This window comes from Cryptotermes secundus, unplaced genomic scaffold, assembly GCF_002891405.2.
Source record: "Cryptotermes secundus unplaced genomic scaffold, Csec_1.0 scaffold873, whole genome shotgun sequence".
NCBI lineage: Eukaryota > Metazoa > Arthropoda > Insecta > Blattodea > Kalotermitidae > Cryptotermes > Cryptotermes secundus.
The window spans coordinates 30,703-57,844 of record NW_019739229.1 but is presented as its reverse complement, the minus strand read 5'-3'; the positions used below and the strand labels follow the sequence as shown (position 1 = coordinate 57,844).

At 42.5% G+C, this 27,142-nt stretch overlaps 1 long non-coding RNA gene across 1 annotated transcript in view; it reads right to left on the bottom strand.

The window, feature by feature from the left end:
• The window catches only part of LOC117282903, an 88,307-nt gene extending 78,173 nt beyond the window's left edge, over window positions 1-10,134 (bottom strand). The window contains exon 1 of the long non-coding RNA XR_004513813.1: window positions 10,059-10,134. This is a non-coding gene — a long non-coding RNA (uncharacterized LOC117282903). The remainder of the gene's footprint in view (window positions 1-10,058) is intronic.
• Between the last annotated feature and the right edge of the window lie 17,008 nt (window positions 10,135-27,142).

The following is a 27,142-nucleotide window of genomic DNA, read 5'->3' as shown; positions in this document are numbered from 1 at the left end:
GTGTGTGGGGGGTGGGGGGGGGGGGGGGAGAACGCTCGGAGCAGGACTTAACTAAACCACTCTCCTACTTACTATATATAAACAGTTTGGGTTAATTACGCCAAAATGTTTGGTTACGAAGAGAAACCCCAACAGCAAAACACTGCATAAACTATACAGACACTTCGCAGCAAACTTTATGGAGCAGTAAATACAATTAGATCTACCGACATGGCTTATGGGTCCAAAAACTATCAAACAGCTCAAATTTATTATTGTCGAGAAAAATAAGAATTTGTGGAAAGAATCTGTTAAATCCACTTTCCTTAAAAGCGATCCAGAGTGGCGAGAAATACACGCTTATAAAAGATGCTCCTAGCGTATTCATACATGACTGTGTTATTTGTCACTGATCAACTGCAATATTCAACCCTTAAACAGATACACAATTTTACCTTCTGTCTCGATTTCAGTGGATATGCAATGGAAATTTGGTTTCGGCATTGGTCAAAGGTCAATTTCGAAGAAGCGTATATATCTCTCACTGCAGGGGTGGTGTTCACTTTCATACAAAAAACAAACTCCGTGACCTGTAGTCTGCAAGTAAATTATACCGATCGACCGACCGCCGTTTGTAGGAGAGGTTAGTGCCAACTTTTGCGGATAGAGGGTCAGCGTAACGGATCCCCACGGCCGTTAATTTAGGTTTTCTAGACCGGAGCCGCTATTTCCTTGAAATAGCTCCTCAATTACCCTCACGAGGCTGAGTGGACCCCGTTCCAGACGCACTACTTCTCAGAACATCTGGTAGCGCCGGGTATCGAACTCGGACCTCTAGATCTGTGGCCAGGAACTCTGACCACTAGACCACAGAGGCGGTCGTCTCTTTCATACAGTTTCATCAAGTTTTTATATTTGATAATATGAAAATGAATTATGTATTCTGAATCGGATAATATTAAAAGAGATGAAGAATAAATTTCATTGATTGGCGTCGAGTATTAGGTGAAATAAGAAACACCGTGTAAGATTTGAGGTTTTCACGGCGGTGACTATGATGAAAGCAGTCGGGATGTAGCACCGTGTAGATGTGGTGTTAACCGACGTACCGGTTTTCATGGTCGCTTCGCTCGCGGATTTCTTATTTTTCCTTCTACCCTGAAGATGGAGGCGATACATTCCTCCGAAACGTCGGTTAACACCACATCTACACGGTGCCACATCCCAGAAGACTGCTTTCTTCAAGAAACACCCTGATCTCGTAACGAGACAGTATATAAGGAAATGTCCTTGGGACCCCAGGGTGATCATTATATCCTTCCAACCCTTACTAGAAATATTTTTTTTATTCCCACGGCAATAACACAAACTTCCTAACAGCTTAATGGATACCGAACGGTCTGAATCCTCTTCAACCCTTCACTCGCAATTCTTCCAATTCAGGCATTTACAAATCCGAGTTATGCTGTGTACTCCTTCATAATGCTGATTGTACTCCAACAGGTGGAAGGAAGGATCGTGTCAAAGCAAAGAGTTCCTTCAGGCATTTGGTCTTTGTTACTCTCTGCTCCCGCTTCGAGGGATTCTTTGCAAAAGTCTTTGATAACGTAACCTAGTTACATCAGGTAGGTATATTCTTTCTGATAAAGAAAACGTCTACATCTTCACAAAGTAAGGTCCAAAAGGGCATACTTAAACAATCAACGAGATTCTCTTAAGGAACTGTAAAGTTTAAGCCAATCTTGCATTAAACTTGGAAGCACGCATCTCTAACAAGTTTGCTTTTCTTCGACATCAAGAGCCAGAGGAAAAGAAGCATGAGTCTAAAAGATTTCCCAGCATGGACCGAGATACGCAACTACAGGTGCTTTTAATAGAAGTAGCAAGTGGCTTCAAAGTGCAATGCTTCCGCATCTGCAGGTACGAGGGCTTCACAGATCTCTGCCTTTATTTATTTAGTAGCGTCATGTCAGCTGCGAAGGTTACCGAGTGAGAAACGGCACAGTGACTATGGGAAGATGCGAAAGAATTTGGTAGATTAAGTTGTGGCACATTATAAGGTACCCCATATTATTTTCATAGATTTCCTAATGATCTTATTCTATTGTTTGTTATGTATGTGGACACTCAGTAGCGTCAAATTATGAGTGGTGGGAAAGTCATAAATAATGCGAACGGAATCAGTCGTGAGGTGCTGTCCCGGTCATAATATCGTGAGACTGAGGAATATAACGAAAACCCTCAGTCGAAGCTGGAAAAGTGCACCAACGGACGTTCGGTGTTTCCTCGAAACTGAACGCAATACAATAGGCCCCGAGTGGATATTATATAATTGTTCTCTCATCACATGAATTGTTTTTATATAATGGAATTCTGGGGCACGCGGTAGCGTAGTTGGTTGAGGCACTATGCTACAAGCCGGAAGGTCGCGGGTTCACATCCCGATGAGGTCATTGGATTCCTTTTCAATTGACCTAATCCTTCCAGCCGCACTATGGCCCTGAAGTGAGTACTAGGAATATTCTTTGAATGTTCTTGGGGGGTAAAGGCCGGCCGGCGCGTAGGGCTGACAACCTTGCCGCCATCTATGAGCCGAGTGTCTAGATAATGTGGGAACCTCAACATCTCACAACCCTATAGGCCCCCACGGCCTGTTAAGGGTATACCTTTACTTTTACTTTTAATATTGATATTTGGGAAAAATTGATTCAACATGGAAGATCCCTGAGCAACATATCTGCTCTTTTATGCCTGCTAAATGAGCTAAACATTATCGTAAGCTCTTCATAATATTTGCATATACATGAAAGGTACATAGGTCCTAATGAGAGAAAATTAGTTATTAAATTAACAGATGACAAAATACATTTATACCAACTAAAATGCATTCTTTCCACTACAGCCCCAGTGGGCCTAGGCCTATCTCCATGAACTTTTCCGTTCACTTTGGTTTTTCTAGGTCTTACACATTCGGTAGGACTCCTTGGACGGGTCATCAGCACACCGCAAGGCCTCTACCTGTATACAAACACAGAAAAAAGCACACACAGAAACTAAACATCCATGCCCTGAGTGGGATTCGAACCCACGATCCCGGTTTCTGAGCGAGAGAAGACAGTACGTGCCTTAGACCGCTCGGCTACCGTGACCGGCTTAAAATGCATTTACATTACTCAAATAGCCATAGAGAAATCACAGTTACAGTGTCTTGATTTCACAGGGACCCAATGAAGGGATAATAATCAGCAGATTCTGTAATGGAACGAAAATGTGCGTATGCCGTATGAGTTGGGACCTCTCGGTTCGTCAAGGGCTCTTCATATTTTACACGCGAGTGAGCCAGAAAAAATTGAAGGTAAAAGTGGCCCTGCGATCAATTCAACACCACAGCATGAAGACTCAGTGGAGAATGGGATTATAACTTCTCACATCAGATGTAGGAGTGGTCTGATTCGAGTCCCGGCAGTTTTACCCAGAAGGAAGAGGCTTTCGTAAAAGTAGAGGAAAGGCTGGGCGGGTCTCAGAGCGTGTTTGGAAGCTGTGGAAGAAAAACCCCTCTTTCCAATACCGGGAATCAAACACAGAAACCTCGGTTGTCCAGTCAGAACTGTAGCCGTTTACCGATTTACTTACCTCCGACGCGCATTTAGGCACTAATATCTGTTCTACATTGTATCCTATTTTGAATGATACGAGTAACCGGCTGACTGCATGATCACAGTCAATATGTCCACCAATGGTCGGCTGGCAACAATGCAACCAGAATTATTATTATTTACCTTATTCACAGAACCCCCACTCGACCATATTCTAATGAATAAGGCATTTGCGTATAATTAATTTTTATATTACATATTATTATCCGACCTCCTGTGGTCTAGTGGTCAGAGTTCCTGGCTACAAATCCAGACGTCCCGGGTTGGATTACCGGCGCTACCAGATTTTCTGAGAAGTACTGGGTCTGGAACGGGGTCCACTCAGTCTCGTGAGAATAATTGAGGAGCTATTTCAAGCAAATAGCGGCTCCGGTCTAGAAAACCGAGATTAACGGCCGTGGGGATCCGATGCGCTGACCACGTGACACCCTCTATCCGCAAAAGTTGGCACTAACTTCGCTAACAAGCGGCGGCCGCTCAGTCGATATAGTTCGCTTGCGGTCTACAGGCCACGGAGTTTGCTTCTCGTTTGTATATTATTATCCAGAGTGGTCTTTTTCCTTGGCATTATTTCTGAAGAAAAAAGCTACATGCATGTTTATAGCTCCATCCGTGACACACACCCAACCCATAATTTACTGGTCACATTTAAACGAGACCCATAGAGGACATTTCTGACATGCAGTGGTGACACAGGAGATCGTGAATGGATCCAAGGAACGTTATGACACGTACGGAACAAATGATCAAAGTTTCCACTCGTACAACTAAATGTTGACAGTAGGAAAGACGGTCATGCAGCTACATCAGCGCGAGACAGGCAGGCAATCAGGCCAGCAGGTACATACACCTGCTGATCCCTTCTCGTCCCACTCCAGAGAGTTTCAAGGAGCGAGATCCTGCGACCTCAAGAGGCCCCTTCCACTCTTAATGGAATTCTGTAAGACCTTGCAATTCGTCGAATCAGAATTGAACTCTGCAACTTGCTTTCTTCCCTTACACAAAGGTGCAGTTTGGCGAAATGGAAGAACACAATTAAAAGAATTAAGGAGAATATGTGAAGAGTGGAATGAGAAATCAAAGGTTAATAGAGAAAAGATAATTCCAATGGCTTATTGAATAACGCTCTTAGGATTGTGTAATTATGTAATCTCGAATGCTGGGATTACTGATGAAAGAAGAATTGGAAGGGATTAGAATGAAGCGGTCGTGGTCTATTCTAAATATTATCGCGGTATTTGCCTAGGAGGAATGCGTAAAACAACGAAAACCTCAGTCTGAATAGCTGGTGCATCGAACAAAATTCGAACCTACCACTTCTATTACTTTTTAGTATTCTTAATGGGGTGGGACTAAGTCCCTTGTACTGCGGCGACTTCTGCCCTATTGTACTAGCCCCAAATGATAGGTGAGGGTGATTGTGGAGCAATTGGTGGAATGAAGATTTGAGGTTTTCACGGCGGTGACCACGAAGAATGTCGTCTTTTGAGATTTGGCGCCGTGTAGATATTGTGTTAACCGACGGTTCGGAGGAACGTATCGAGTCATCTGTTCCTCGCTTGCGGATTTTTTATATTCTGAAGATGGAGGCGATACTTTCCTCCGAAACGTCGGTTAACACAATATCTACAAGGTGTCACATCCCAGAAGACGGCATTCTTCATAGGGAATGAAGATTGGAAGTGGAAACCGAAGTACTCGGAGAAAACCTGCCCCAGTGCCAATTTGTCTACCACAAATCCTACATGACCTGACCCGGAAATAGCGGAAGTAGCGGCTCCTGTCTAGAAAACCGAAATTAACGGCCGTGGGGATCCGTTGCGCTGTCCACGCGACACCCTCTATCCACTAAAGTTGACAATAACTTCGCCGACAACCGGCGGTCGCTCGGTCGGTATGGTTCTCTTGCGCACGAAAACCATGGAGTTTGTTTTATTTGTATATCACTGAGGTGTGTGGAGAGTGAGGAAGGCAAATCTCCGGCTCGAGATTCAAACCTAAAACCTGCCGAATATGCAGACAGTTTCTAACCACTCAACTACTATAATCATCGCTTTAAGATTTTGTATATAGGAATTCCGAATATACAAAATGAATTATTGTGTTAACGGGCCGAGATGTAAACAAATTATTTTCTTAAGTCGAAGTGTTTTCTATCATCCGCCATATTTTGAGAAGTGCCGCGCATATTGGGTGTTCACCTGGAGCAAGCAGCTGTAACTCTCCTGACAGTCGTGGATCTGCTCGAGAAAGAATGTTTATTCCACTTCCGCACTGTGCCTCGGAAAAACTGTTTGTGTTGGACATAAAGAGGAGCATCGCGTCTGCCCATTACAATGACAAATTTACATTGAATCCTATGTTAATATATGAGGTGTCGGTGGAGGAACTTACGCTGAAATAATAGAACACAGATGTTTGTTCTCTGCTCACTCAACGCATGTGTATCGCTTCCGTAACATTAACACAATGAAATTGGATGTTATTTTTAGTTGATGCTCAACGCTTTGTAGAAGTGATCCGAGCAGAACTTTATTTATTGGTGTTGTACTAAATTTAATTAACCTTAAGCAAGGGAAATGCCTACGTCACCAGATTGCAGTTGCTAATATGATCTTCTCTGAATATACAGACTCGATGGTTATTTAATGACACTGCTTAACTGCATACGTTTCAATGAATATATCCTACAGGTTAGGCTTACACTTTAATTATGGATAACTTCGACCACTAGTCCGTAGAGGCGGTGGAAACTGGAAAAGAAAGTACAAAAAAAAAGAGTTTATAAAAAATTCTCTGCTGAATTTTCAATACGCCCTTTCTGCTGGTAGACTGCAGTACCGAAGGGCAGGGAAGCCCAGTCGGTTGGGGCACTATGCTACAAGCCGGAAGGTCACAGGTTCGAGTTCCGTTGTGATAACTGGACTTATCAATTGACCTAATCCTTCCAGCCGCACTATGGCCCTGGGGTAGACTCAGCCTCTAACAGAAATCAGTACCAGGAATCTTCCTGGGGGTAAAGGGCGGCCGGTGTGTAAGGCTTAAAACCTCACTGCCATCTGTGAGTCGACTGTCTAGAAAAAAAGTGGCAGTCTCGACGTCTCACTACCCAATGAGCCTCCGCGGTCTGTTACAGGGACAGCTTTACCTTTAACATCATCCTGATACGATTGTAAAATCATTGGTGTTTCCAAAATTTAAAATAAAGTTTCAAAATATAGGTCTACGATAAATTTAAATGTGAAATTTAAAGTTCTCGTGGAAATGGTATGAAAATTACTGTCTTCTGGACCGTGTAGTCCTTCGACGTTTACTTGTACCTCGGAGAAACGTGTTGCCTTTCTCTCAGTGTATATGACTACCCTGGATATTGAGACCGAACAGACGTCGGTCTGTTTCTATCAGACTATATGGCGTCACCTTCACAGATCAGAAATGTTAGATCATTTCCGGAGCAGAACAGCACCGTCGGAGGTCCGAAAGAGAGGGGTAACTGCCAAGCCTCTCGTTTGCAAAGCGTGGCCTGATGAAGATTCTTGTAGCACACACGTCCGTGAGACACAACAAATGTTTCTGTTGCCTTAACCAAACCAATCATACAGTGGTAACAGTCCCGTTCATCAGTGTCTCTAAACCGCTTGTGAAATGGTGCTTTGCTGACTTTGTGCCACTGCCAAAAGCATAGCATCTCTTCCAAGCAACATCGTTAAGGCTGCACTTAAATATAGGTTGAGACATCATGTATCACTTCAAACAAATTGGGACTGAAATTATATTAGTGTGACCTACGTCTGTTATAAAGCGGAGTGACGCTTGCTTGCTTGTCATATATAAAAAGTTAAGTGAGCCATGATTGATGAATGGCAAACCACGTTTAGCACGAGGCTTCAAATTGACAGATCTAATAAAAAGATGGTACACGAGATGCGATTCAAATGTGCACTGACGCTGAACGGTCACGTTTAGTGTACTCTCCGTCATTTTGATGACACAAAGTTAAAAATGTGGAAAGATACAACTTTGTTACTCGAGGATTTCCTGCGCCAAGTTTGCGTTCTGGAAGTTAAACCTGAGTCGTAAGGAAGGGTAAAAAAAAATGAAGCCGCATATAGACCTGTAAAGTTTCTTGTGATGATCACACAAGACAAAATACTAGATTAAAAGGTCTACCGCACAATAAGGACATGGTAGAAGAACATAAGAAGTACTAACTTAGAAACAACATAAAACTCAATATACGTACTATTATAACGGATTTGATCAAAGCATTCTTAGGCAACAGCTCGGTGAACAAATTCCAACGCATGCGTCAAGCAACAATAGAGGAAGCTCTGTTTTCTGTGGTCCGTGCCGAAAGTTAATAACAGAGCTGGAATATCGCTAGGAGCATAACCCGTGTGGAGGCGGGGTCGAATACCTTCACCGTAGCCCTGCGAGTCGTAGAAGGTGACGAAAAAGTAAGTGTCGAATTTGAGAGAGTAAAATACAGTCGCGAGTCCCAAGGGACACGGACCCGAGAATGCCTGCGCTGGCGAGGGCCGGCAGCGATTTTAAACGACAGACTCGTCCTCTCGTCAGAGAGAACGTTCAACATCAACAAACCCGCAACAGCCTGACAGTAATAAAAATCTGGTCGTGAGCTCCAGACGGGTTCTTTATTCGAAGACAGACTGCCCGACTGACCGTCGGTCCTAATACTGAGACTGCAGACTCAGCTGGCAGAATTTGAGTTCCGAAGTTCCAGGGGAGCAGTAGTGTGGCCAGAAGTCGTAGAAGGAATTATACTTAGTGTAGGCTTTACATGTGTGCTGTAGTACAGTGGTATTAGGAGTACGTGATTACGTCAGACTTTTAATAGTTCCCATGTAAAATCCGTTGGCAGGAAACGGATAGTGAAAAAATTGTCAAGGCTTAGCTACAGCTGATATCTGTTACCTAGCAACGACTAGTGCAAGCAGATATAGAAGAATTTATTTATGTGTTATAATTACAGTAATCTGGAGAATGTTATAATTAATTGTAGTTACAACTAGTGAATATCCACTAAAGCGTTTCACAAGTCCAAACCCCGTCTACCGGTCACTAAAAGACTTGACACATATTAAACTGCCTACAAAATTAGAGTATTTATGTAGTGCCACAGGACAGAGATACTAAGAAATAACCGGAAATAGTTGCTAATACCACTTTTAAAACTTCTTCGAATTGGGTTTGAGGCATATACTCATTATATTGAAGAAGAAGGGGAAGTCGATTTGTCATGTCAGTATCAATTCTTAAGATTTCGGCTGCTCAGACAACATATACCAAATTTTATATAATCCTATGTGAGGTTTGATGTTCTGATGCTGGTAAACATAAAGCGGATTTTCTGTGACACGGCACGGTATATTCTGGCAGCTCTTACCGAAAAACGGTGTAACTTGCTGCCTCCAGCAATGAAAACGCAGTATCGAGTTGGCCGTGTTTTCTCACAATTATATTTCCTTGCTATAAAGGAANGATGGAGGCGATACGTTCCTCCGAAACGTCGGTTAACACCACATATACACGGTGCCAAATCCCAGAAGACTGCTTTCTTCGAAAATTTACTTGTCTACCTACACAACTGAAACCTGGATACAGAGGGAACATGCTCCTCCGAAGGGTCTCTGTCATGAGCCTGCAAGGCTGCACAGTATCTTAACCCATATGACAATGATCTGCCATACAGTATGTTTAAACTCAGTTTTCCTATATGCAACTATTCCATTTTAAACCACCTTTCCTTATGTATTAGATAAAAGGTAAAACTATCCCTGTAACAGGCCGTGGAGGCCCATGGGGTTGCGAGACGTTGAGGTTCCCATATTATCTAGACAATCGGCTCATAGATGGCGGTAAGGTTGTCAGCCTTACGCAACGGCCGCCCTTTACTTCCCAGGAAACTTCCTGGTACTCATTTCTCTTAGAGGCTGAGTCGACCCCAGGACCATATTGCGGTTGGAAGGATTAGGTCAATTGAAAAAATCGAATGATCTCATCGGAATTCGATCCCGCGACCTCCCGGCTTGTAGCATAGTGCCTCAACCAAGTATGGCACCGCGTGCCCTTTTATGTATTAGATACAAGACATAATTCTTTTAGACAGAGCGGGATAGGGTAGCGATAACGGTGTAGACTCGCAATCAGATGTGCTCGGTTCGAATACTGGCAGTGGCACAGGCAATCCTGGAAGATATTTTTCTTTGTTATTCTTTGTCCCGCCACACAAGTTCAAGAACTGTACCTCGGTTAGTTCACAGTCGCTCCCTTCCAGCGTTCCGTCGCATCATTCACCTACCAAACGTTAACTACAAGGCGAAGCTCCTGGAATAACTCTCACCCAGCGAAGTAATGTTGTCTAGGGGACAGTAAAGTACAGAAACACCCATGCACACTTACCCACAAGCGTAACCTGAGCACTAATGGGGATATAATGGTCGGCCTGCAGAAGAGCTCTGGGCGGTCCCCACAGCCGGTGTTGAGTCTGTGAACAAGAGAAACTTCTGCAGGAACTCGGACACAAAATCCTCGGTCGTTCGGCCCGTGGGCCTTGCTGGTATATGGAATGAACTATCCGGCTCTGCGGACAGAGTTGATTTCTTACTGTGATGACTTCTGTGAGGGTAAAGATCCTCCATTGAAGGGTACTTACGTTAATTAATAATAGAGGCAGGCTTGCTAGAGATGAGTTCCATAAATGTAACAAGAATGTACTCATGCTGAATCAGATCATAACCTACAACTTTGCTAGCTCTGAGATCCTTGCAGCTTACCGATTTCTGGTGTGTGACGCAATGTGAACAGATGGAGATGGATGGATGGATGGATCGACAGACAGACACTTTTTTTAATTCGCTTAGTGGGGGGTGGAGTCCAGCTGGATCCACTCGGCACGGCGGCCACTGATTGGTCTATTGTATCTGCCCCGGGTGATTATGATAATGGAGAATTCTGTAGAATGAAGAATGGCAGGGGAAACCGAAGTACTCGGAGAAAACCCGCCCCAGCGCCACTTCGTCCACCACAAATCCCACTTGACCAGACACGGGCTGTCACCGTGGGGAGCCTGCGACTAACCGCTTGAGCTATGTTGCGGCCTACATAGATAGACAGATAGAAAGAGGGGAAACCACTGCCTATATCTACAGCATAGTAGAGGACGTCGTAAATTTCTACCAGACTGCATGGCGTCACATCCAAGACACCAGTAATCTTCGCCACGTAATTAATGTAGATGAATGGTGACAATTCAACTCATTTCGAGAAACAGAATATTTTTCTAATGAGAACAGAAAGCAATCTGTATTAACGACGAGATAATTATGATATAAATACGTCATCTATTCTGAGTAGCAATAAAGTCAACGTCCTCTTCTTTTAGAGCAGCAGAGATGTTTTGAGTGAGACCAGGGTGTAGAGAACGGTAATGCAGACGTCAGGATTGGTAAAAACATGTACAGTCATTATACTAATAAAGCACAGTGACACGGCGCAAGATAAATGTAGCAAGGAGCTATCCTTTTCGTCGCCGATGTAGACTGGAACAGACTAACTGTGTAGAGACGTTGGCAAGCGGTATCGCCCGATATTGCTGTTGACAAATGGGAGACATTCTTCTGGCTGAAGTGGAAACACACGAGACCATAAGTAATGCCACAACTATGATATGGTTTGAAGATTTCTGCAAACTAATATATATTTTCATGGACATGAAACACCGTGTATTACAGTAAAGGATAATGGTATGTAAAACATGTGACAGAGGACAATTTTGAGGAAATTGCATGGACCGGTAAGTTGGAAAAGAGTTCCGAGTATCTGACCTAACAAGAAACAGATCTTGTAGCGGATATTAAATGAAAGAGGTTGGAGTCGTTTCGGGATGTGACTAGAATGGCTCAAAACCGGTACATAAAAATATTTCAGAAGGGAGAAGTAAAATGGGAAGTCGTCGGTTTAGATGGATGGAAAATGTAGAGGATACTTTACGAGAGCTGAAAACGTAGAGATGGAGGAAAAAGGCAAATAATAAAGAAGAAAAGGCGTCTATCGTATAAAAAAGGCCCGACCGTAAAGCTAAGGAGTAAAAGTACTATTTCTTTCCATGATTTATTTAAACCGTCTTGTAGTGCATACACTCATTTATCTCCTTCTCTCCCTCGCACTACATGTTTCGGCATAATAATGCCATCTTCAGGTGCTTACTTATCCACGCCAAACTAGTTCATTGCATGCCTTGTCCTCATATTAAAATAACTAAAATATGTATATATCTTATACATTGTCAAACGTTAAAAATATTAAAATTGTTCAGGATATCACATCACTACGTCGCACCTCACTACGCCAGTCACGCCCATTCTCCTCTGTTGGAGCACTCCTTCACTATCATGTGTGTGTTGTGCTTTTGTTGTGTCTTGCTCCTGTGACTGCGTGTGTTAAATCAGTGCAACAGGACGCTAAAATATAACATTAGTACTATTTCTTTTCAAGTTACAGTACATGAATGGGTCTGGTAGCGCGGCAAAGACATGCACAGACTAGGAAAGGGTTGCGTTTTCCAGTCTTGTGAATTGGGGTCACATGGAGCTGTGGCATAAATATTGAGATTATTTCCGGGGTTTCATGGGCAAGAAAGGAAATTTGTCCTACTGTCACATCCAGAAGACCCGAGTCTGAAAACGTATTGATGAAAATCAATTGCTTCGGAAGTCACTTCGGTTACAGACTGCAATACGCCTACTTATGGAATTGTACTCTTTATCGGACATCCTGGTTAAGGGGAAATATCTCAGACCGAAGAAGACCGACATGACCATCAAAATTCTATTTTGAATGCAATATTTGCATTAGGTTACGAGGAACTGCAGACATTCAGCTGCTGAAGAACCACGTACAAGTTTTCCAACATCGAACAACAACGCCATCATCAGAAGAGCTTATATATATGTATATATGAAGGTTATAGCGTGTTACATGATCTTGCGAGTTAATTTCTCTTATTAAGTGGAAGAAGTGAGGTTAGAAATGTCCCTGCACTCTTTTCGCTATTTCACAATTCATAGCAACGGTCATAACACTCGGACCGAGCAAGGGCCAATGTTACTGACATGCATTCGAAGATGCCTGTAACGAGTCGGCTATCATTACAGAGTTTTCATGGTTTTCTTCAGTTCTTCGAGGCAAATCCCGTAATATTTCTTCAAGTTAGGCCACGATCGCTTCCTTCCAGATACTTATCAATTCATTACACACTAGTGACACCACTAGTCTCGGATACTCAGAGCATCATTAAAGAAGCCATAATGAACACCAGCTGAGTAGTAGCAACAGCATGGGAGGCGCCATATCTGCGCAGAATTCGAATCTACTCCCACCCCTTCCTAGGTTGTCGTAGGCCTACATGTTTACTTAGAGCCCCGTCTCTCTCCACTGCCCGCGCAGACGTGAAGCTACAGGAAACTGCATGGAATTCACCCAATCAGAGTCAGTGTACGTATGTGATGAAGGATCGATCTGTAACCGGCAGCAGACATCATTCGATACAGCCAGGTTTACTTAACAGAACATTACACACAGCACGTTTCATTTGCCAGGGGATGAACACTGTTAACTAAATTTAACAGTCAGTAGGTCATGTATATCCTTGTAATATAATCGTGTTTCGAGTTTCTATCGGCCGGCATCACATGGGTCAAGTAGGTCTATGTTTTGTACCTCTGATGTTCTAATGCAATCAAAAAGTATTCGACTCGCTTATGATGACAACAGAAGTGGCACAAGACTATCACAAAATATTGTCTGTGTGACGCTGAGGAGCTTCATAACTTGTACTCTTCTGCAGGTATAATTAGAATGATCAAGTCAAGGAGGATGAGGTGGGCAGGGCATGTAGCACAAATGGGGAAGAAGAAGAATACATATAGGATATTGGTGGGAAAGCCAGAAGGAAGGAGACCACTGGGAAGACCTAGGCCTAGGAGGGTGGACAATATTAAAATGGATCTTAGAGAGACAGCATGGGATGGTATGGATTGGATAGATCTGGCTCAGGATGGGGACCAGTGGAGGGCTCTTGTGAACACGGAATTGAATCTTCGGGTTCCATAAAATGCTGGGAAATTCTTGAGTAGCTACAGAATTGGCGGCTCCTCAAGAAAGGCTCAGCTCCATTAGTAAGTAAGTAAGTAATTGACGGATACTACCCACATTTGGCAATAAGACACAAAAGGAATGTAATGCAGTAAACCCTCGCTAATCCGTAGTATCTAGGGGGAAGAAGTAATCCGGATTAGTGAAGCAAAAGATAGTACCAAAATACAAAAAAAAAAAACATTTAAAACACAATCAAATGGAAAATTTATTCATATAAGGAGTGCTGATGAAAATAAAGAACAAAATATCACTGTAGAGCTTTTATTTAAAAGAAGACACACTAATGTAGGTTTGAAGAAACTGTCCCAAGTTTTGCCTGAACAGACAAGTGACTCGTCTGCCTTCCTAAATTATGCATTCAACTGTGAACATCATTTTTCATTTTTCATATCTCGATCTGGATTAACTCTAACCGGACTAGCGAGGGTTCGCTGTGATGTCATAATGAAATGAACATCGCGTTGTAGTGCCGCTTGGCTTGCTGTGTGTTGGATCCAATCCTGAACCAGTTGAGCAGTTAGGCTGAGGACACGCAACTGAACCCAGTCGACCTAAGCAGTAATGCATCTGAGGCTATGAAGACAGGCCCTAAGCTTCACAGTGACAGGGACGTACTGTAATCATGTGCAAAACAGATGGGCCTGCCTGCACTTGGGCCATCGCAAGGCTTCATTACACGGAGTGACCCGGACATTTGGGCTCCGTGCGTGCTTCTAGAAGCCCAAGGTTTGAGCGACACCGGGAGGAGGGCGGGAAAAGTATCCCGGCTGAAATGTCCGTGGTTTTGGTTACGTCTTCTGATATTTCTGCTGTAGTTGTTCCTTGTTTCATTTCAAAACACCTGGAATGAAAAGAGCGTAGAAGAAACCGACCACAAACTGTTTTGAGGTATTTATAGCAGCAATTGCCCCTTAATAGACTCCTTTGACCACGTGCCTCATACGCGTGCCACAGAAGTTGTCGCTGTGCCATGGTGAGGACTCATTCATGAAGAAGAAACGAACTTTTAATTTTAATGAATATGGATTTTAAGTGCAGTCTTTTGCCGCGGTAAATATCCCTCTCTTATGCGTTTTGACGCGGTATAGTCTGACCGCCTCTGTGGTCTAGTGGTCAGAGTTCCTGGCGACAGATCCAGAGGTCCCGAGTTCGATTTCCGGCACTACCAGATTCTCTCAGAAGTTGTGGGTCTGGAACGGGGTCAACTCAGCTTCGTGAGGAAAACTGAGGGCCTATTTCAAGGAAATAGCGGCTCCGGTCTAGAAAACCGAGATTAACGGCCGTGGGGATTCGTAGCGCTGACCACGCGACACCCTCTACCCACAAAAGTTAGCATTAACTTCGTCGACAAGCGGCGGTCACTCGGTAGGTATAGTTGGCTTGCGGACTAAAGTAGTTTTCAATACTCTCGTAAAACTGTTCCGACGTTTCAGAAGAAAATATTGGATAGGAGAGGCTTTGAGGATGGTGTAAATGCGTTTTTTTAAATGTCGGTAACCATCTGCCACGTTACACGGCGCCACGGTCCCCAGAAGACAAAAATCCTCATAGCCCGAGCCGTGAGGATCTCAGCCCCAGTATCGGATCGTGGTGTCAGGATATAAAGTGAACCTATTCTTGCGTATATTTAAACGTAAGTTCATGAAATAATAAGCGATAGAGAAAAGTACACAGCGATGAGCTTCATGTGTGTGTGTGTGTGTATGTGTGTAGGGGTGAGCCATAAAATCCGACCCTCGTAATGCGACCTTCAATGATCTATTGTGCTTCCCCTTTGGATTAACCCTTTATTAATCTTACATTTCGAATGAAATGTAGAACTTTATTTAAGGGGACGTCATAAAAGTCACTTGGTTCCATAAAGAACTGAAACAGGCGACGAAATCTTAAGTAAGCTATGGCCTCACAATCACATAGGATATGTGTGGCTGATTCGTCTTCTTGTAGGCACCTTCCGCAGGTTGGGTCATCTGTCAGTGCCAGTTGATGACCTTCTGGTTTGTATTCTTCGCCTAATGAAAAATGAAGATGTGTGAAATGGGACAGAGAGAATCTTGATGAATGAATTACACTTGGAAACATGATTTCCCTTGAAACAGCGAAAGCTTTAAAATAGAAGTGGTGAAATGGGTGGAGAGTGTACGATTTTCACGATGAGTGGTTTCGTATATACACCGTTTCCCTAGTGAGGGTGCTGCTATCAAGCAGTTTCGAACAGTCCAGACGTGTACCTGAGAAGAAGAGAGAAGTATGAAGGTACGTAAAGAACGTCCGTTACTAAACGTCGTTAAAGATGCCATTCTGAAAACGAAGCAGAGAGTGAGAACACATTGAAATGGGTATTAGGGATATGGATTTTGAAGATGGAAGTTGGATAGAACTGGCTCATGATCGTTTCCAAGAGCAGACACTGGAATTAGCAGTGTTGGAGCCTTACTTACTTACTTATGGAGCTGAGCCCTTCTTGAGGAGAAGCCAATTCTGCAGCTACTCAAGAATTTCCCAGCATTTTATGGAACCCGAAGGTTCGTTACCGTGTTCACAAGAGCCCTCCAGGGGTTCCTATCCTGAGCCAGATCAATCAAATTCATATAATCCCAGCCTACCTCTCTAAGATCCATTCTAATATTGTCCACCCACCTACACCCTCAGTCTTGCAAATACAAGTTCCAAAAAGCGTTTTTAAACAAGCAATTAAAAAAAATTGTGGCAGCTGCCGGCAGAGAAACTATTGCCGGAAAATCCAGCTAACAGCAGAATCGCCTGCTAGTGGTTCCTAATAATTTCAATTGATTGTATAAAGGGAAAGAAAGACTCCGAAGGGCAGACCTGTAGTTTGAAGCACATTTGGACTGATGAGTTCCTGGCACGAGCTGCTGATACTGTTATGCAGTCTGGGGCCACATGTCAGCTCAACTTCCCTTGTATATCACATCCATATTGAAGATGCTAATTATGTAAGCAAAGATGAAATGCTTTGCCACAGCATATTTTTACTACTGACTATGAAGTCCATGAAAAGGAACAAAAAGTTCATGGCATAACGTCAACATTTCAACTTTTATGCGTCAGTTTTTGCCTCCTTTTCTTGTGTTTGTAAGAAAGCAACCTTTGTTTCATATTCGTACGCTGCAAGATTATATACAGTGTGGCTGTATTAGGAATGGGTATTACTGGACGCAGCTGGAGCATGTACCCTCGCGGTACAAAAAGCTTGGAACTGCGATACTGCGCGCAGTAATACGCGTGGGAACGGCGTTCCTATATTCATTACATGCAACTGAAAATCTAATATATTTCAATTTTGATATCGGTATATCTTTTCAGTAATAAACATATTGTAACATGACGCCTAAAAGCCGAAATAGCGGAGCTGGAGTAAATGTTCATTGCTAGGCAACAACTCGGTAAACACGTTCACGCGGAAACGAACACTTGCGCAACAATAGAAACATCGCCCGCGTCGCGACCTCTGCTATGCAACGACACGGTAAACACGCCTCCTCAACAATACAGTGGCTGTGTTTTCTGCGTGGTCCATGCTGAGGAGTTATATTGAAGTCAATTGGCGCGACAGGGGAGTTTCAGGTGCAGTTGTGGGGTGTTAACAAGCGGGCAACGGAAGCTGAAGAATTTCCATTGCTAAGGTTCGTTACCAGGAAATGTCTAGTGAAAACACTGCAAAGGAACAGCCATTGTGGAGAGCTGTTACCGTGTAAGGACTAATGACAGTAGATTGAGAAGGTTTAGTGTGGAGTGAATTGTAGTGTAAATCTGTAATCGTGTTATAGTTGTTGTAGTTACGAACTGTAAATGGTTAATAAACCTATTCCGCAATCCAACTACAACTATAGTTACTAAAACATTTTAATGGGACTCCAAATGTAGAAATTTAATGAAGGTTTGACGGAATTTACTTTAAACTGTGAATATGACACTACAAATTTGTTTTCTGATAGAAGAAATTTGACTACTTGCTAAAACAGAGAGTGAAGATACAACAAAGGAACAGAAAATATGCGGGACTTTCTCAGGGCCGTTAATATGGAGATAATCTTCCGGGATATGGAGCCGTGTGGAGCTCGATGTAAGCGATCTGAGATGCTATACGGTATCACATCTCTGAAGATAGTAATATTCCGAATGAAACTGATTGATACAATAATGCAAAAACAAGATGACAGCTGAAACGTTTAGGAAGGCTGGACATTTCTCGAATTCAACAAATAACTTTATGAATATCAGCCAAAAGGAAACAGACACAGAAAACGAATCCTTGTAATGATGAGACCAATTTTAAGAAGCATATAATTATAAATAATTTTCGTAGCGCGAGTGACAGCGGGTCTACGAAAATTGAAAAAACATTTCAAATCGAATTTTAAAAATTGCGTTTGGGGGCCGGAACAGGCTAAAGAGCTAGCCATCGATGACAATTGTGCTGCTGCTGATGATGATAATTTGGGAGGTTCAGGATTAGTGTTTCGTGATCTTTCTCAGGCCTATCACAGACATACATATGCAATAGACTACAGCCACTTGCTTCGGCATCCGAACCCAGTTCGTCATTCCACAATCTCAAGTAAAAGCACTATGCTACAAGCCGGAAGGTCGAGGGTTCAAGTCCCGATGAGGTTATTGGATTTTTTCAATTGACCTAATCCTTCCGGCCCTGGGGTTTAGTCAGCCTCTAACAGAAATGAGTACCAGGAATTAATTAAATAATTTTCCTGGGGAGTAAAGCGCGGCCGGCGCGTAAGGCTGACAACCTTACCGCCATCTGTGAGCCGATTGTCTAGATAGTGTGGGACACTCAACGTCTCACAACCCTATGAGCCTTCACGGCCTGGTACAGGGATAGCTTTACTTACAATCTCAAAAGCTGTTGAATATACTAAGAAATATAAAATTAGGTTAGATGCCTCTGAAGAGATGATAAAGAAACTCTCTCTCACCTCCAGGAGCCGAATTGTGTTAACATCCCCATAAAAGTCATGAATTATTTTAAGTTGAATCCGTGTTGAAATTTCGGTCATCATGACTGAAGCATATGCCATTCCTGCATTTCTCCCTGTGGACAAATACGAGTAACTTCAAATAAGACACGACATATTCTTCCAGAAATATTTTGGCAGACAGGTCTAGTTCCATTTCACCCTGCAGCCCATACTGTGTCTTTTTATGAACCATTAATTAATTGTTACTGTTGTCTGAGATTTATTGCCGTGTAGTCTCGTCGATATGTACCGAAATTTCGGTATCAGTGTAACGAAATTCATTAAAGCTTGATGTAAATGTTCCAGTTACCCTCCAAGTAGTTACGAGCAGACAGGTAGAGTTCATTAAATATGAATAAAGCTGTTGACAAGACGTATTAAATAAGCATTTTCATTAATTTAGTAGGGTTTATGCTACTTTGAGAATGACATGCGCACCATAACGGAGTGACCATTTCTACTTTTGCTATAAGCTGTTATATGTCAGCAACTGGTGGCCGGTATGCTCCGAAGTCTCGCAACAAAATGGCCGGCCCTTCCACAGCAATGATCGTGGGAACTACAGATCTAGACAGCAAAACAATGATATATAAACAAACAAAAACAAATGCTGTGGCTTTAGTCCGCAAGTGAACTATACCGACCGAGCGACCGCCGTTCGTCGGCGAAGTTAGTGCCAATTTTAGCGGATAGAGGGTGGCGCGTAGTCAGCGCAACGAATCCTCACAGCCGTTGATTTCGGTTTTCTAGACCGGAGCCGCTATTTCCATGAAATAACTTCTTAATTATTCTCACGAGGCTGAGTGGACGTCGTTCCAGACCCAACTCTGCAGCCAGGAAGTCTGACCATTAGACCATAGAGGCGGTCAAACACTGATATACATTCATGTTATTCTGGTTTCATAACTTTGAAAGTAAAATTGTGAGGTTCAGGACAAGTAACAAGGAAGACAAACAGATGATGAAGCGGAGGAGGGGGAGAATAATTGGAAGGTGCAGGAGTCAAAAAATCAGGAAGAATGAAACCGAATGAGGAGAAAAGGGAAAACAAAAATTGGAGGAAGAAGAGGAGACCATGATAAGAAAACGTTGAAAACAAGCTAAGGAGAAGAAGTGTGTGATGAGAAAGTGTAGAAAGAGATATAAAAAACGTTGTCTTCACCATACTGGTGTGGTTCAGAAAACTGGGGGGTACTGAGTTCACACACCGACACGGAGATAGTATTGCTACACTCCCCCACTCCCTCGAGGCAAACTTCAGTATATTATCATTATTATTAGTGGACTGAGACTGAGTCCACTCGGTACTGCGACCACTACTGGCGTACTGTAACGGTCCCAGATGATAGGTGAGGGTGATTGTGGAGCAGTTGGTGGAATGAAGATTGGCAGGGGAAACCGAAGTACTAGGAGAAAACTTGCCCCAGCGCCACTTTGTCCACCACAAATCCTACTTGGCCTGACCTGGGCTGGAACCCGGGAAGCCAGCGACTAACCGCTTGAGCTATGGCGCGGACTAAATTCCAGTGTAGGATTATAACTTAGGCAACTTCCGCTTCCTTCGTTCTAATTCATTAATCATTAATCATCCTATTATTTTACTCTATATAATCCAATCTACTTACAGCGACGTTAATGAATCACAAATAAATGAGATTCATCTTAATAATATATTTCCATATACACATCCTCGGCGTCTTATGTGACGCCTTCCCTTGAGGTATCCTGGTCAAAATTTTGTATTTATGGCTCAACTCCTCAACGCGCAACATATGCCCCGCGATTCATTCACTTTAATAATATTAAGTGAATAGTAAATATTATGAAGGTCACCTATGTGCAATATTAGACGTATTATGACTAAATAATATATTATATATGATATCCTATCACTAGCGAACAGTACCCTCTTAACTGCTAATACGATTCTCTTATGTATGAAAAAAACCTGTGCGTAATTCATGATTCTCAATCCCTTTCCCGTATTAAAAGTAAAAGTAAGTAAGTAAAGGTATCCCTGTAACAGGCCGTGGAGGCCCATTGGGTTGTGAGACGTCGAGGTTCCCACATTTTCGTTAGACAATCGGCTCGTAGATGGCGGCAAGTTTAAAATCTTTGGCTTACGAGCCAGGCACCTTCACGGCCCTTTCCCATAGAAAAATGTATAGTCTCCTGCTGGTGCGATGCCACCTCCGTCCCATGTGACCTCCTGTACCCCCGCTAAATCTAACTTATATTTTCACATTTCTTCCGCCACTGCCCTGAGCGAACCTGCCCTATACAAACTTCTGACGTTCCAAGTACCGAATCTGATGTCCGTTTTCTTTAGCCTAGGCCGTTTATCCAGAGGATCTGTCCAGGTCCGAGGCTTTGTGTGCATTTTCGTAACAAGGTTGTCTTTTACGGTGAGGAGTTGTTAGCACCACGCCCAACCCCCAAGCTGTCGGATGTCCGCGAGTGCTTATTCAATATATTCGCAGCTTCCCTCCAAACCTAGAGGGCGTCTCCTCCATCCGCAACCTGAGGACGCGCCATGCCGTGGTGACAAGGGACCCTCCTAACGTGACTAAGTATGTGTTACCTGATTATCTGTCTCGCCGTGAAAATTTTTCGAGTACTTACACAGTGGCAGATGTGGGAGTTCGAAACTGTGTCACCTGAAGGATAAAGATGTAACTCATTAGAGATATAAGGAAAAAGGGGAGGGGATAAAGGTGTAGAAAGGATGAAAGAATGAAAGGAGGACTTCAAGCGTAAAAATGCAGAGAAAATGTTTCACCGTCAAATTTCAGCCGCTTTTTTCCACTGGTTACAACGCATAATTTTGCCCTTCCATTATCTTGCCTTCTTAGGTCCAGATATTTTGGGTCCTTTCATCTCAACTACCGGCTTTCCTCAAGAGGAGAAGATCAAGTGTCAAGGAAGCTGAACTACGGATCTGTATGCTTCAGCCTTTACATGCTCATTAGGATAGAATTGCACGGATTTACACAATTCCAGCTTAAATAATTACTATTTGTTATGCGTGTTACAAACCGAAGGTAAAACACAGCAAACACAGAAGCTCCCCATTGTTTCGTTCAAGCCAATTACACTGCATCCTCCAATTTCGGTACATGGCCCAACTCTAGCACACTGGATAGGAAAATCCTCCAATTTCGGTACATGCCCCAACTCTAGCACACTGGATAGGAAATCTGCGTTCCTGAGCCACATGTAAACATCAACACACTTACTTACTTATGGAGCTGAGCCCTTCTTGAGGAAAAGCCAAAGCTGCATATACTCAAGAATTTCCCAGCATTATATAGAACCCAAAGGTTCAGTGCCGTGTTCACAAGAGCCCGCCACTGGCCCCTATCCTGAGCCACATCAATCCACTCAATACCATCCCATCCAACATCAACACACAGGTGATGAAAACTACTACTTTTTGGAAAAAAAAAACTGGTTATGGCAAATCCGACTAGAAGTATAAATATTCTTTCAGAGTAGAAGGTATAGACAAGATGTATAAATGTATACAAAGAATGTAGTCTACATGAAAATATTCTGTATTTAAAAACGAAGAAGACGCTACTGTATCAGCATTTGCTCTTATTTTTGTTTTTAACAGATGCAAATGTTGATGCACTAGTGTGTTCTTTGTTCTTAAATACAGAACATTGTTGAGTAGACTGCATACATTATATACCTTTATATACCTTATTTGCAAGACACAACAGAGATTAAGATTGTAAAAGAGACTCGTTAAAATTATTTTTGGGTCTCAGCGGGTGTTTCAAGAACGATGTATAACAGAGAAGATAACTGGATGCGAAGCTGTACCAATAAGATTACAAATCGTGCACTCACTAATTTCTAGCCTCTTGCACCCGGATTATACAGGACATTTCAGCAAAACGAACAAAACTTATATTTCAAAGCAGTACCAAATTAAAAGAAACTCTGTAAAAGCTTTTATAGGACAGGAGGAAAGTCCATCAGTGGGCTTATGTAAAATAGGCTTCATATTAAGTAAATACACCAAACAACCAAAACTGTCGTTAATCCCATTATGAAGGCACCCGTCAATAATGCAACAGTATTTGTTAAAAGACGCCTAAAATATGTTTCTCACTAAAAGTGACACGATGTTGTTAAAAACCATAAAATGTCATTAAGACACTAAAAATATAAAGAAGTAAGTAAGTAAAGCTATCCCTGTAACAGGCTCTCGAGGCCCATAGGGTTGTGAAATGTTGAGGTTCCCACATTTTCTACACAATCGGCTCATAGATGGCGATGAGGTTGCCAGCCTTACGCGACGGCCGCCCTTTACCCCCAAGAATATTCCTGGTACTCATTTCTGTTAGAGGCTGAGTCGACCCCAGGACCATAGTGCGGTTGGAAGGATTAGGTCAATTGAAAGAATCTAATTATCTCATCGGGATTCGATCCCGCGACCTTCCGATTTGTAGCATAGTGCCTCAAACAACTACGGTACCGCGTGCCCCCTCAATAAAAGTATAACATAGACTAAAAGTGAGCATCACATTACTAAAATGTCTCCAGTTTGACGGGTACTCTAATAATATAATGTCTCAATGCAACGGGATTCTAAAATATAATAAAATTGTAGTGTAATGCCGTGCAAAGACCTCTCATTCTGAACTTCGCCAGTATTTGAATAATGGTTTGTTATAGCAGGTACATTAAGAAGTTAATTTATGCCTTCGTGTGAAGTAAGTAAAGTAAGTAAAGGTATCCCTGTAACAGGCCGTGGAGGTCCATAGGGTTGTGAGACGTTGAGGGTCCCACAGTTTCTAGACAATCGGCTCAAAGATGGCGGTGAGGTTGTCAGCCTTACGCGTCGGCCGCGCTTTACTCCCCAAGAAAATTATTTAATAAATTCCTGGTACTCATTTCTGTTAGAGGCTGAGTCGACCCCAGGGTTATAGTGCGGTTGGAAGGATTAGGTCAATTGAAAAAAATCCAATGACCTCATCGGGACTTGAACCCGCGACCTTCCGGCTTGTAGCATAGTGCCTCAACTAACTACGCTACCGCGTGCCCCGCCTTCGTGTGAAGTAGATTTTGCAATCAGCCAAAATGATTAAAATGAAAAGGACGGCTAGAGTTATGCAAGAATCTCTCATACTGAATTTAAAGAAAAATGTACTATACTGTATATAACAGGCTTAAGATTAAAAGTTATTTTATGATCTTATGTGAATTTGAATTATTATTCAGTGACTACGTTTAAAAAAATTAAAACAACTGGCTAGAATTATACACAAACCTCTATTATAAAATTCCACCTAAATTAGTCTACGATCCCCCCAAAGGTGTCTCCACCCTGTCGTGGTGGTGGGGTTGCGTGATTCTGTGACCTGGAGAGCTCTGCCGGCGGTAGTTTAACTAGCAGTAGGGTCACCCATGCCGGAAAGGTCAAAGGGTAGGGTCCAGACTAAGACAGATACCCTGGTCCTCCAGGTTGGGAGTTGGGCATGAGGCTAAGAACCTCATCCTGTAAAAAGAATTTTGTTCAGAAAACTAACAGTCAGCCTCGGGTCATCATGCGCGGGTCCATTCCGATGGGAGCACGCACTGGTTGTGGAGACTGGTTGTAGAGGAGGCCAAGGCTCACCCAGGGCTGTAGCGTCGAGTGGTAGGTATGGAAAACAGGCTTTATTACAGATTACTGTAGCTGAAGTCGGTATTTCCCAATAAATTTGGTGGAGGTCTCTAATGTCGACATGTAAGAAATTTAGCGAAGAGTAATATTAGGTCACGCCGGTCACGGTAGTCGAGCGGTCTAAGGCATGCACTGTCTTCGCTCGCTTGGAAACCGGGATCGTGGGTTCGAATCCTACTGAGGGCATGGATGTTTGTGTGCGTTTTTCTGTAGTTGTGTACAGATAGAGGCCTTGCGACGAGCTGATCACCTGCCCAAGGAGTCCTACCGAATGTGTAAGATCTAGAAGAACCGAAGTGAACGGAGTTCATGGAGTTAGGCCTAGGCCCACTGGGGCTGTAGTGCCAAGGAAAAAAAAAATACAGACAGACAGATGTGATCTCTACATATTCATAAGACGTTAATATTCTACTTTGTAAAGAAGCAAAGCAGTGGATGGCCGTGAACGGTGAAGTGTCTTTAGCGCTCATGTGAACAAGCGATGATGCCAGGTACAGACACATTAAGCAGCCTAAATGAAGACAGATTTCTACAGTGTTTCCATATGGGTCCTTATTCTGATGACACAAAACTCAATTACCATAATACTTGCACACTTCATTCAACACCGCGCAATCTCATCATGTGTTACGTTTAAAATAACAAAACAGACAAGTATAAGTAATCTACATATAAAAGAACATGCGTGTCAAAGTCCTGTCCTCTGCCAATTACTAAACATGAATTCAGAGCAGCAAGGACAAACTGCAATTCTGCGTAATTGCTTACAACGAAACATAATAGTAGATGACTGCATATCACAACAGGTGGAACGTTTTGAAGGTTATGATATAACCTACATGAAGAACAACCCACAAAACATCAAGAGAAGCAATACAAGGTAGGAACAAAAGTTTTACAACAAAATGTCTGTGACTGTATTGTTAGATGGTGATGTAAACTGGTAATAACATTGAAATAATTTTGTTCGCAAAAAAAGGTATTTGTGATGTAAATTCGCACCCTACAAATAAAAATATAATATAAAAGCAACCCGCCCCTGTCACAACACAGCAGAGGTAAAATAATTAGCTTAATGTAAGAAATGATATATAAACTGAGTTGTCCCAGTTCTCACACAGCAAAATTAGAAAACAACGTCAAAGTTGTTTCTGTAAATTAAGAGGAAAGTTAAAAAATGACGCAACAATTAAGTTCGCCCTGTCTTTATGAATAAAAAAACAATAATTATGTAAGAATAATTTGACCCTTCCCTCCACAACAAAGATAAAAAACAATGTATCAGTTACCTTGTATCTATCTCTATAATATTAAACTAATTATTATTATTAATATTAATATTATTAATATTAAACTAAACTCTTAATATTAAACTAATATAAAAGTTGTCCCCGTCCCTATCTATATAGGGACAGGCAAAAATAATACCAAACTGCTTCGTCCTCACCATAAACACAAAAATTTGAAATAGTTTTAAAAGTAAGTTCCTATTCATGCGCAGCAAAAGTGAAAAACAGTGTACTCGTAACAACTGTCCCTACACAGCAAACGTGACAATGAACCGCCCATCTTGCTGCACATGAGCGGTGAAACTGAGGTAAGAATTAAACTGTTCCTCTCCTTACAGAGTAGAGGTAAAACAGCAAAATCCTGTCCTTACACAACACTGACAAAAAGAGTGTGAAGGCTTAATCTTACTTTCCTTTACAAGCAAAGGTAAAAGTAATAGAAAATTTAAGTTGACCCTGTCCCTATCAACAAATGTAGAACTAACGCAAATCCCGTGTCGTTCTTGTGAGACTTGGGTCCACATGGCGATGAGTATGAAGATTGCTTTTCTCTGGCATATGACGCCGTGTAATCCTGTAAATGTTTGCTGATGTGCCAAAGGAGCTGTGTTCTCAATCCTTACACAGCCAAGAGTATAAAATCTAAATTTTCTCTGCCCCTACATGTCAAAGGTAAATTTAATGTTCTGAGCTGTTTCTGTTAGAATATGGCTGAGGCCGAGGACCGTTCGGGAACCCAGAGGAAGAGGAACGTCTGCCATTAAAAACCGCTACCAAGCAACGACAGTGAAGTCGTGACTATGGACACTAGCGTGTATATGTTTAATAGTGAACTGTAATGTGTGCAATTAATCCGATCATTAACCCCTGCATACTCATACTCCATCACGTGACAGTATGTACTTGCTCACGGGCGATTACCCGCAAGATTTACTGTAATGGAATTCGTCCCTGGTCTTAAGAAGAACAAAGAGGGTTCTCATAAAATTTATTTCTATACGAGACTCGAACCTGGCTCTTCTCTGGCATATAAATGATTTCAGTGTGCGCGGTAGAGCGGCAACTCTTTGAAACTGATAAAACGGGGATATTTCTACATGTCTTTTGAACGTGTTTCCGAGAATCTCAGTTGGACAATTGTAAGCGACTGTAGCGAACAGTTGGAAATATAATTTACAGCGTTTGTTTCTCCACAGCCCATACAGTAAACAATAACACAGTGAAACTTTTATGACGTGCCGTTTCATCGTCTGCTTCTGTTCTCACATTTAAAATTCCAATGTGGAGTTACACCCCCTCTCCCCATATTTTATATTCTGCTTGTCACTACCCAGTTGGATCCTACTGTCTTTACCAGTATAATCA